The sequence below is a fragment of the Vigna umbellata genome, chromosome 4 (genome assembly GCF_029865625.1).
Source record: "Vigna umbellata cultivar VRB3 chromosome 4, Vumbellata_1.0, whole genome shotgun sequence".
Lineage (NCBI taxonomy): Eukaryota > Viridiplantae > Streptophyta > Magnoliopsida > Fabales > Fabaceae > Vigna > Vigna umbellata.
The window spans coordinates 12,397,260-12,407,708 of record NC_142168.1 but is presented as its reverse complement, the minus strand read 5'-3'; the positions used below and the strand labels follow the sequence as shown (position 1 = coordinate 12,407,708).

Genomic DNA, 10,449 nt, shown 5'->3' with positions numbered 1-10,449 from the left:
ATTTTGTTAATTTATTTATACTCGTTTTTATTATTATTATTACTTTACATATCATGAATGGTGTGAGTGTAACATAAAATTAGAGGGGTTGTGTAGCGCTGTCACGTCTGGACTATTTCCAGTTTGGCTATCGTGAGAACCCCAGCCAGTGTGTTCTCTTTACATGCAATTTCACACCTAGTTGCGTTTCAACTGTTGCGGAAAAGCTATGAAAAGGACCATAGCTCTGGTGGCCTTAATTTTAGGTTTAGGAAGCTTTCCCTATGAGATTGCATATGCAATGCTTAGACTTTAGGACGTTGGACCTACCTTAAGAACATAAAACATGTTATCTTTTAATCATTATTTTGGCATAGACATCTTCATGCATCATATGCATTAGCAACATTTTTATCATTTTCCTTCATTTTCTTTATACATAACATTAATTATGTCATGTTTTTCTTTAAATAAAAGAACAAGAACAAAAATATCATGCTTTAATGAATAAATTAATAAGGAAAAATAAACACTTTTTAGTCCAATGAATTAATAAAACTTTCATTTTTTTTGAAGCATTTATTAACATGAAATCGTGAAAACAGTTTTCTTCTTCATCATTTTCCATCACTCATTTTATCCATAAAAAAAAATCAGTTTATAAGGGAACCTATCTCAAAGTGATCGCAAGCAATCTTTTCAGCAAAAAAGTAAAAAAATAAAAAGTTGAAAATGAATAAAAACAAATCACGGACAACTTATCTAAGTTAAGATTTTCGAAAAACAATAACGCTACCGTATACTAGAGCATATTTGTCTTGTCAAAGTTATTCTCGCTTGTGTTATTTGAGAACTCCCTAACTAGCATGCAAAAGAAAATCAAACCATTTGGGGCAACCCTTTTTCAGTAAATCCTTTCCATACCCGTTCCCTATCATGAACAAAACTCATGCCTAAAAACTGGGGCAGCTTTGACATTCACGGATACATATCTCCATACTTATTTTACCAAACACCAATATCATTTTCGTGTGTTGTGTCTCATATTCACATATTACATGCCAACGTGGCTATTCAGTGTCCTTTAAATCCTTACCACTTTCAACTTTTCTGTGAATTCAAACATGCACATATCAATGTCAAAAGAAAATGCCAAGCACTGTTTTGAATATCCGACTTCAAATTTTTTGACATTCATTGTTTTCAAGTTGACTCCGCAAAAATAAAATAATATTACAGCAAAAAAATCAATCAAAGGAAGGACATTACTTTTTTTTAAAAAAAAAACTACTTGCACAATATTGCATCATAAAAAAAGTCATAACCATTTATCTTCATAAATAACTATCATGTATATCTTCGTCAATGAAAAACTTTATTTGGAACTTTCAAATTTCTTTCATTCAAAAATACAAAAAGATTAACATACATCTATGTTTCCTTTTTAAGTTAGTCAGGTTTTCTACTAAACATCGGTGGAAACAAGGTTTTTTATTATAGATTCGTGCATTCGTAGATTCAACATCATGCATGCATCATGGGTTCAAAGAGAAGAAATAACATAACAACACACCGATTTGTTCTCATTCTTCTCACGAAGGTCAGCTCCATCGATTTGTTCTGCCGCGCCCACTCCTTCAAAGTCGCAGTATTCCTACACTATCACTCTCCTTCCCAGTGACGGTATTGGCGCCTAAATCATCTCTATCGCCAAAGACGTTCTTCTCTTTGCTGGTTATCTCAAAGGTACGACGCTCTCTCTCTTCGAAATCGCAACATTTTCAATTTCGATTGGGTAACTAATTACTGTGTTGTCTTCTGGAATTGAATTGCATCTGTTCTGAGATGGATGACAAAAGAAAGGCATCTAGGGCACGCTATATGATGTGATAAATGCGTTTGAATAGAGATTTTGTTTTTGTTTCCTTGTTGTCCTCTAATAGTTTTCAACCCATCGTAGTTGCTGAACCAATTTAATTTGATGGAGTTAGTGCAGACTTGACAGCTTTAGAATAGCAAAGGTCTGCGTTTTGCTTATATTTTGATTTGTTACGTGCAGCTTGGCAGTGATGTTAAGTTTTAAGCAAGCTGTTGGATATAAAAATCCTTGTTGTCCAGTCTTCTTCATAGAATTAGTTCAATGTTATTATGTGTGTTGTGTGCATTCTTTTTTGCTTTATTTAAGTGTTTTAGTGTGCCAAATGTTTTAAGAGTTTATATTAAGCATGGTCATAGGTGTAGTGTAGAGTAGAGTTTTAAAATGAATTGTTAGTAGTTTTATGTTATGGTGCATTGGAATGCTATGGTGCATCAGAATGTTTCATTGAGCCAAGAATTCACTGCTCAGTGTTTTATGTTTCATTGGGCCAAGAATTCATTGCGCCAAGAATTCATTGCTGAACTATAACAGAGAAGAGAGAACTGGAGAAAAATGTGATAAATTAGAAAAATGTAAATTGTCTCATAATGAATAATGTGAGTTTACAATGATGGGGCTTATTTAGCCAATCTAAACAACTACACTTGGCTAATTTGCTAACTGATTTAAGTAATCTATAAATAACACCTTATATTTATGCCTATAATTTATGTCAGACAAAGAATCAAGAGCAAGGAAATAGTGATTGGATAACTATAATTGTAAGTTTTTGAGTGCATCTTCATGTTAAATTTCAAAACACAAAAAACTTAGTTTACTTCCTCTTCATTTCCCTGGAGTCTAAAACTCCTGAGCATTAATTCTTTCTTCAGTCTTTTATAGGTAATTATTGAGGTTAGAAAAAGTAGATTTCTGTTTCAGTGTTGGCAGATTTGGCAAAATGTTTATTATGATATTAAAATTTATTCTATTAATGTTTGTTTAGTTTATTGTGCCATACTTATTTTCTTTTCCGTTTTTTTATTACAATTAAAATGCAGATTTTCTCCTATTATGATGTTTGTTAACATGAATGTTTCAATCACCATGTTATTTTACATCATATATTATTTTGTTAACAGAGTAAGTATCATATTTATCTGTCAAAAGTTAATATCCAACTTTGGTTTATCAATTTCTTTGTTTTGTTTACCTTATTGGTACCACTTGATTAATTTGGTATAAAATTGTTATTTAGTTACATTGTATTATTGTCGTCTGTATCTTTTTACAAATCATGCTTGTGTATGATTCATAGTTCATTCTTTGCTTGAATAGGTGGAGGATATGGTGTACTTGAAATATTTACTTCAATTGTTGAATCTTACTAAAAAGCAATTAGTTTAAGCTTGAATATTCTGATTTCAGCAGTCTTTGGTACTTGTATTTTCACTTCACTTTTGAAGAAGATGTTGTTTCTCTTTAAAAATAACCTTGTCTTTTATATGTCTTTAGCAATTTGATAGTTATGAGCTCTGCATTCTCCTCTGTGACTCAAATTGGGTGGTTTGTCAAGTTGTAGAAACTTTAATGAGTACGATCACCTGAGCATTAAAGAGAACAGACATCCTTCAATGTGACTCATCAGACACATCTGTCACCTCTACATGCATGGACCATCTACAATTAAAACATTGACAAGCTTGATTCCTTGTGTGCAGGTTAGTTTTTGTGCTTGCTTCTATTCACCCTCAATTTTTTAAAATATACAGTTATACTAGATAATTCAATGTTTTTATTTTTCTTGTTTGGTTTATTCTGCTTACAATCGAGCTTATACATCATATACACTATCATGTATGCATTACTTTTGTGTTAAAGATAGAAATAAACTAGAGTGATCATTTATAGGCTAACCAACCGTTTAAGTTGTCACTGGTTGTGTTTGTAGTTTCTTTCCTTCATGTATCAGTAAAGGTCATGCTGTATAAAAGTTAATTCTAGCTCTCAGTGGTTTATAGCTCTTATTTTAGAGATCCCATTGGAACCTTACTGTGGCCAACAACTTAGTTTTAAATGTTTTAGAGAACTAGAAGCTTATGGCTTTTCTATCTTTAATAAAAACAACTTTATGATCTGATTCATTCCAGTATTATTTCATATAATGAGACTACCACTTCAGACATAGAGATCTATTCTTTCATATAATGATTTAGGTATAAATTCCATAAGTACTTTCGCCTCTATATGAGGGCCATACAATTAAAGCAATTTTTACCTTTATCATGCAATTTTTTTTAATAACCACTGCATAATGCAGTTAACATCGTACTAATTTAACTAAACATTTCATGTTTTATTTAGTTTTTTGAACTGCAAAGGACTTCTATTCATAAAATATTTTATCATGTAATAATACTAAAGATTTGAAAAGCATTGTAAAATATAAACTGCATTGTTTTCTTTTGTTGGAATGAGAGAACTTGGCCAACAACTTATGGCTTGCTACAGGGAACATAATTTGTCCACCATTTAAGTCTTACTAGGTCACTGTTTTATGTTTAAATTTTGAAAGAAAGTAAGTTTTCAAGACATTGTATGTCAATGCACTTGCTATCAATTCTATGTTTTAGTCACTTTGATTTATAACCTACTCTTGTGCCAACCTCTTACCTGTATATTCCATCCATAAAAAAGTAGTCTAGATTCTCAGTTAGAAGTTAATAAAATCTAAATTACATAAAATGCTACTTTTGACATGCCACTTTTCAGATGCTACTTTTGACAACTATTTTTTATAATAAAATGTTATATTTAGATCATAGTAATGAATATAAATCAAATTTTAAAATAAAATAATAATATACATAGATAGTTATAAAAATACTAAAGTTTTTTGTTTTACTGTTTTATTTTATTGAGTAGTGGTATGAATTTGATGAGTTTATTGTAATTTTGTATACCATAGAGTTGGATTTGGATAAAATTGTTTCTTCTTCATATAAATAGGATTTTTCTTTTCAGATTTTGATGTTACTTTTGGACTAATGAATTGAAAATTTTCATGTGAGAGGAAAATAAATAAATAAACAGGCAAAAGACTGATATAAATTTCTACGCCTTTAAATCTGGAGCCCTGTAAAAAATATATTTGCACAGATTGTTCCTTATCCTAATCCATTTAAAAGATTAGGTTGGATTATTGGATTTAATAATTTGAAAAGGATAATCAAGTATTAAAAAAACCTTCATAACACGTATTTTTAATATTTAAAAATAAGATAACGACAATACTTAGAATATTTGCATTAATAGTATTATATTATAAAATATAAAATTATTTTATAATAAGTTATTAAAAAATATGATATATTTATTCAAAGGCTAGTTAAGTTGGACTAAATCTTGTTTATTTAATATTTATTAACTGGTTATTTAACTCAATTGTAATTAAGTATAAAAATAAACTCAATTTATAATGATCCGATAAACTCAAAGTGTAATAAACATTCCGAATGGAGTGTTTTTGTTTTGTCAGAAAAAACACATGCAAAATAGAAAAAGTAGCAGAAGTTTGTAAAGCAAAATGAAAGTGGGAATAGTAACTCTATAGAGATTTAATATTTTCCATCCATAAAATTCTCAGTTATAAAAATCTGGATTTAATATTTTCTTGAGAAATAATTGTTAACTTTTTAGAATGGAAATGCTACTCCCCCATCCTCATTTGAAGTACCTCTGTCACAATTCATGTACCTTTTCATGATTATAATTGATTTTAATTTGTGCACGGTTGAAAGTTTTATATGATTTATAAATAAGATTAATTTGTACACTGTTGAAAATTATATCTGCAAATATCGTTGACTCATGGAATTTGGTAACGTGAACATTTTATAACTAAGATCATAAACCATTAATATTATAACTTGACTCAAACTATTCATTAGGTAGATATTTGATGACACATCTCCAACGGAGCAACATGTCATAAAGGATATTCGAGAGCAGTGGTCTGCATTTTTTTTAACCATTTGTAAATGATTAGGTGTTTCCATGTTACATTTTGAGTTTATGAACTATTTTATGTGTACTTGTGTTAAGTAAGTATGTTAGGTAAATATATTAGGAACTTTGTTAGGTAAATATTACATTTTGATGTGTTAATAGAAACAACATTGTTAGGTATATCTGGGATTGAATTTTTTGCAGGTTTGGATATGGATAGTAGCATATACTAATCAAATATTTAAAAAAACGTCACTTTTTACACCGGTTAAAGCCACATTAGGCATAAAAAGTCTTGTTTTTCACACCAGTTATAACATCATAAGGTATAAAAGTAAGTTTCTTTTATACCTGTTCTGATACCAGCAGGTATAAAAGTGAGTTTTTTAAAATAAGGGCAGCGACTTTTTTACACCGGATCCCAAAAAACCAGGTGTAAGTATCAAACTTTTATACCTGTTGCAGAAATAACCGGTGTAAAATGTAAATTTTTATACCGATTCTAAAACCGGTGTAAAAGAACGAAAACTTTATATGCCCCTGCATCTATAGATACCAAAAAATAGGTATAAAAAGCATTTTTAACAGGTATAAAAAACTCTTTTTTTGCACTAGTGTCTCTGGATCCCTCTCATTTTGGTGTATGTTTGATTTGTCCATGTGCCCCTTCCACTGCCACTGGAAGCCTGCCAGGAGCCGCTCCTTGTTTGTGCTCCTTGCACTTCGTGCCTCTTGCACCGACGATCACTTTCCGTCCTCGTCAATGTCTGGATGTCACATTATCTGTATCCATGTTATATTGATATTCTTTTTAGTAAAATTGATTTTTTTCTTAGATTACATTCATGTTTTTATTAATCAATACTTTTACCACTAAATTTTAATATAAATATTAGTTTAACATTTATATATATAAAAAATTTGGTCTTAATTAATGGAAGACCAAATTTATCATTTTATAAATGATATTAATTAATTTCTTCTCATAAAACATGTTTGAATTAATAATATATAATAATAAAATATGTTAAAAAGACAATTTTAGTAAAATTATAAATATAACATTCATATAAATAACAAATTTAGTTTTAATTTGAAGAGATAATATTGTTTAATTTAAAAAAAGTGAAACTAAATTGAACTAGAGAAACATACATAAAACTAAATTTAGATCAAAGTTTAAATGTAACATTATCATACCACTTGATATTAACATTAACACTTAACATTATCATTGTCTTATAATTTGGCATTAATAACAGCACGTGATATTGTCATCCTGCATAAAGATTAATATTGTCAATGTCATATGTCATATGGTAACAAAATTTTTTACAGAAATAAATTAAAACAATCACATATTTACAAGTGATATACCAATATTAGCAATTGTAATTCTTTTGATGTAATCTAATGGACACATTTTTACAAAATTTAAGACGCAATTAAAATTTTGTTAAAAAATAAATGAATATAATTTTTTTCTTCACAAAAATAAAACCAGACGAATAATTACATTTTTTAAGTATCATGTTTCTATGTTCGTCATAACATCATTAAATGAATGTTCGATCTTTAAATCATTTAAAATTCCCAAACTCAAAAAATCTCAAATCAAGCTATTAAAAAAAAATTCAAGCATATAGAGACAAGTCACGACTAATTAATATGGTGAGTGTAACACGCAAATAATTTAAAGGGTATTACTGATAGTAAAAACTAAATTAATTCGATATCTAATATAAACAACCAAACTTTATTTCAATTCATTCAAAGTACCATTCCAAACTTACAAACTTTAAACAATATAGTCTTCACCACTTAACATAAATTCAAAATTAAACTTATAAGTCTTACATAACATATTTTTCTAATGCAAATTTTTTTTTTTTACAAAAATCTCTGAAAGTTTTTCCCAGCATATCTCTCATAATCTTTAAGCTTTTTCAACCGTATCTGCAACATTATCTGCTCACGTATAACATGAGTTATACGATCATAGCACAAACAAATAAGGGTAAGCCAACCATACAATCATTAAACTTACTTATAATATAAATATTTCAATCAATTATCCCGATGTCATTAATTCATTTTGTTCTTAACTTCTTCAAAATCATCTTTCTCATTTTCATAAACCTTACAAGTTTACCAAGCTTACTCACGAAGCCTTATGGTCAGACCGTTCTCTACCTGCTTCCTTAAGCCTTACCTGTATACTATGTCTTACTTTCCGAAGCCTTATGGTCAGACCTCTCTCTGCCTACTTCTATAAGACTTACGAACAATATGTTTATGTCAAAGCCTTATGGTCAGACCACTTTTTGCCTGCTTTCATAAACCTCATGTGTTACTCTGCTCATATCAATGCCTCATGGTATAAACCAAATATACTACTCCTAGTAGTAAACATCATTTCATAATTAATGATTTTTTATATTCACCCAAACATTTCATAAAATCAACAAATCATATCCTCTTATCCACCTAACTCAATCATGTTCATTCTTTAATCATAAATTGACAATAACCCATTTTCGTGTCAATATCCAAAATAAAGTAAACATATTGCCAAATATCATACTTCATATTATAAACTCATCGTCACGGTCGCAACCGGGATCGCGACGGGACGACGATCCGAAAAAAGAAACGAACGGGTTTCGAAAAGAGATTTGGAGTCGCCACCATCACTCACTACACCTATCATCTTTAACAGCCACCATGCTTAGATTCTCAACCACGGCCTAATTCCCCTCACCCAATCATCAACCTATATCCAATTCAACTTCACCCATCAATCACACTTCCCTTTTACTCCCAATTCCTTACCTTCAAGCTCCGTGACATCCAGTCCGCAACCCCATCCCTGCCACTCCTAATCCAGACCCATCACCAGCACACTTCGGATCCGGCCGCCGCCTTTCTCCGATCTTAAAGCCCTCGCCGGTGCCAAGGTACTCGCCGTCGTCGTTCTCCGCCACGGCCATCTTTGTCGGCAATTACCATTTATGGAGAACGCCGCTACCACTGCTCCGTAGTCGCCATCTTCCTCTCGTCTCCCTCCTCCACCCATCACTCCCTCATCTCGAGCTACCCCGCGGCAACCATGGAAGAAGGAGCCTCCCCACGCTGTGGCTGCCAAATCTAGGAAGAAGGGAGGTTGCTTCCTTTGGTTTCACTCAGGAGAGAGGGAAGCCCGAAAGAGAGAGTTGGGGCTTTGAGCCCGATTTTGGTTTCTAAATTTGGGCTTTGGGTCGTATCCTCTCTTCTTGCCACATGCACAATTCAATCCGCACCCCTACTCAGTTTGGGCTAAGCCCATCCATTTCTGTGAACAATAATTAAAAACAAAAAAAAATCTTGGGCCAGATCTATTAGAAAAAATGAGAGAGAAGACCTCTTCACCACGGCATTCATTCACACTCCTCTTTCCTTTAGGCTTAAACCTACTTTGTGTAAATAAAGATAAAAAAGGAATTGGACTTTACAAGCACATTCATCAGATACACCTCCATTTTTCATCCTTACACCCCTGACAGTTGAAGAAGAGAGTATTGGCCCAAACAAAGGAATTTCAATTTTACTCGGCACCCCTAGTTTTTATCCCTGTACTCCTAATCCTGTTGAGCTTTTCTCTTGTTTTATTTTTATGCTTTCTTCTTCCTTTTTATTGGTTTTTTATTGCATGTAACCCCCTTTGTAAGATAACCCCTACCCCTTTATTTTAGTGGATTTGTTCGTTTCGTTTTATATATAAAAATTTCAAAAGGAAAAAAAATAAAAAATATATAAAACTTAAAAAAAAACATGTAATAAATATCGGTATGAGTACTCGTGCGATCGTACGCATCGGCCTAGTACTCATTACCCAAAATATAAAATAAACAAAAAAAGTCGTATGAGTGATCGTGCGATCGTACGCATCAGCCTAGTACTCATTACACAAAACAATAAAAAATAATGAAAAAGCCGTGTGAGTGCTCGTGCGATCGTACGCATAAGCCTAGTGCTCATTACGCAAAAATTTAAATATTATACAAAAAATACCAAAAAATATAAAATCTTCAAAAAACCAAAAAATCAATATTTTCAAACAACAAACAGTCTTGCTAGCCAGAACTACGTGATCCTTGATTCTCCATCAAAAGTGGAGATACGTAGGAGCAAGGCTAGTCCTTGTCAGGTTCACTTCCCAAAAATCCAAAATCATTTTAAAACAAATTTTCAAACAATTTCCAAACAAACTTCTCAACTAGTTTCTAAAAGAACTACGTACCCCTGATTTCTCACATGAGAATACGTAGGAGCAAGGTCAATCCTTGTCGGGCCCAAAAAACTAAAAAATATTGTTTGTTTCTTTAGAGTTTTATTTTAAGGGAAAGTTAAACATTTTGAAAACCACATCCATATTCGCGCATTTAGTTAAAGGTACTGCCCTAGGGCAGGCGTTGTAGGGTGCTAATACCTTCCCTACACGTAACTGACTCCCGAATTTAGAATCTCAATTTCGCAGACCATGCCTTATCATTTTATGGTTTTTCCGTAGTTTTCCAGAATAAACTATGGTGGCGACTCCAAAAATCTCTTTTCGAAAATACTTT

General features: G+C 31.6%; 2 long non-coding RNA genes across 3 annotated transcripts; one reads left to right on the top strand and one right to left on the bottom strand.

Annotated features, from left to right (window-relative positions):
• The first annotated feature begins 1,378 nt into the window (after positions 1-1,378).
• On the top strand, positions 1,379-6,680 carry LOC148199260 (uncharacterized). Of its 2 annotated transcripts, none has more exons than XR_015785678.1 (3): positions 1,379-1,725; positions 3,420-3,558; positions 5,788-6,680. It is a non-coding gene; the product is annotated as an uncharacterized LOC148199260 (long non-coding RNA). The 2 variants fall into 2 exon arrangements; XR_015785677.1 differs by having other exon boundaries at positions 1,380-1,725; positions 3,414-3,558.
• Positions 6,681-7,653: 973 nt separating this feature from the next.
• On the bottom strand, positions 7,654-10,170 carry LOC148199259 (uncharacterized). The gene is made up of 2 exons (XR_015785794.1): positions 8,430-10,170; positions 7,654-7,813 (listed from the first exon to the last, which is right to left on the bottom strand). It is a non-coding gene; the product is annotated as an uncharacterized LOC148199259 (long non-coding RNA).
• Positions 10,171-10,449: the final 279 nt, after the last annotated feature.